This window comes from Acanthisitta chloris, unplaced genomic scaffold, assembly GCF_000695815.1.
Source record: "Acanthisitta chloris isolate BGI_N310 unplaced genomic scaffold, ASM69581v1 scaffold3479, whole genome shotgun sequence".
Classification (NCBI taxonomy): domain Eukaryota; kingdom Metazoa; phylum Chordata; class Aves; order Passeriformes; family Acanthisittidae; genus Acanthisitta; species Acanthisitta chloris.
Genome location: NW_008692938.1, coordinates 96,959 through 99,098, shown reverse-complemented (window position 1 = coordinate 99,098; position 2,140 = coordinate 96,959). Strand labels below are relative to the sequence as shown.

The following is a 2,140-nucleotide window of genomic DNA, read 5'->3' as shown; positions in this document are numbered from 1 at the left end:
GGAGGAGGCACAAGGCTGCCGAGCCCTGTCCCTGGCACACACAGCCTGCACACCCAGAGGCCCAGGCAGGGAGAAGCCCTGAGCTCACACTCCTGGGGGTGCCCCAGCCATCCCCACTGGGGCTGCAGGTGCCAGGCAGCAGCAGGACCCTCTCCCCACGCTTTGAGCTGACAGACAAAACCTCCACACCCAACATGAGCTCTCCCATTGAACCAAACCAGCCCCATTTCCACTGGCTCCTGTCTGACTCTGGGGCCCAGGACACGGCACTGTGTCCCTGTGGCTGGCACAGCACAGCTCACTGCCCCAGCACACACCCCACTGCCCCCCGGGCACAGCTGGGGCTCTTCACATGGGGATGCCCTTCCTGGACACCCACATTTCCACCTTCTGATGTGGGATGTGGTGAGGATCAGTCCTCAGCACAGCCACCACGACTGAGCTGGGCTAACTGGGGAGAGAGCAGAGTCCATGCAAGGGAAGGGCAGAGCATCACAGGAGCACCAAGAATGAAATAAAGAGGTAAAGGGGAGAATTAATCTGTAGTACAGAAAATAATGAGTGAAAGGGAATGTAGATGAGGTGGAAAATAGAACCAGATGTTTCAATTTGCGGCGGTGCAGGAGCAGAAAATCTAGCAGAAACTGATCTGGCGATTCCCCTCCACACCTCCCCACGGCCTGACACTGAGCTTGTGCCCTGAATTATCTTCGGATTCCAGGAGCTGATAAATCAGGCTGCAGCTGAGATTTAAACTGGAACCAAGAAGGGACCTGATGGTTGGTTTCTACAGGAACTCAGTGAAAGGAAGGGTCAGTGGGGAGCAGGGAGAGCTCCCAAAATACCAGGGGGATGTGGTGGTCTGACAGCTGGGAGAGGGAGACCACAGGGTCTGGAGCTCACAGGACCAGATCTGTCACATACAGGGGGAAATGATTGGCTTTTGCAACTGAAAATTGTTTCCCCACAACCATTTCTAGAATAAAAACCAAAGTGTCTGATGTAAAGCTATGACTCCTGAAAATCTGGATTTATTCCAGCAGGTCAGGCACAGGGGTGCTGCCCCTCACAGCAGGTGACACCTGTCTGAGGTCAAACCAGTGTCTTTGCCCTTAGCTCCCATAAGTCATTTAAAAGTCAACATCATGGCCTGGTTCTCACAGTGCCCTTTACAACAGAACATGCAGATCTGCACTTGCAATTTTTCAGGGAAAAAAAACCCCAACACCCAAACTCTGACCTCTGTTGTGGGGTGATTAATGACTCAGTCCCCACTGCACCTGCAGATGGGAGCATGGCATCCATCAGCAGTGAGCTCAGGGGCTGGGACCAGGCTTATGGAAAAGATCAAACCCCCAAAGCTTATTAAAGCAAAACAGCTGTAAGAACCCTCACTCCCCCACGGAGAATGAAGTGCCATTGCTGGCAAGTGCTGCTGTTGTTCTGCTTTGCTTAGGGCAGTGTGTGTGGGACTTCTGCAGCCCCCGTGGGCCACGCAGAGCTCACTGCTGGGGGATGCTGTGGAGGGGAGACCCCACAGGAGCTGTGTCCCATTTTAATATTCTGTCCATCTTTTGACAAGTTCATTATCTGCACTTATAATTCCTGTGCCAAGGAACTTCAGTGATTTTCTCTTCATCCAGATCAAAGTAGGATATGTAACATATGAAAACAATCAGCTCATCCAGCACAGCCACAGCCCCATCACCCAGCACAGCCCCAGCCCCAGGCTGTATTCAGCCTCTTTCCTAGGAGCCCTGGTGGGAGCAGCGAGCGTCGCTGCCACGTTCACCCCCACGCTGTCACAGGAGACAGTGGTGTTGCCTTGCCGCCTCCCCACATTCTCACTAAAATTAGCCCGTTGCAGAAACTGTTCAGGATAAACCCTGAGTCAATATGCCCCATCCAACCCATGAACAAAGCTGCCTCCAGACTGCCATCTCCACCCACCCCTCGGCTGAGCCGCCCGGTTTGGGGCGCAGGTCGGCCGTGGCATCCTCCTGCCACGCTCTCTGACCCCAGACTGCTCAGCTCCTGGGCACTGAAGTTAATCCCTGATCTGAAGCTGATACTCAGACGTGTGGAGAGCCAAGAGCTGCACCACAGCAGTGCCCTGGCAGTGCCCTCCAGTGCCCCTCGC

At 54.3% G+C, this 2,140-nt stretch overlaps 1 protein-coding gene across 1 annotated transcript in view; it reads left to right on the top strand.

Annotated features, from left to right (window-relative positions):
- Positions 1 to 2,140, top strand: part of LOC103809979 (glutamate receptor ionotropic, kainate 3) — a gene marked incomplete at both ends in the record, with an annotated part of 44,954 nt that overhangs the window by 11,076 nt on the left and 31,738 nt on the right. The window lies entirely within an intron of this gene.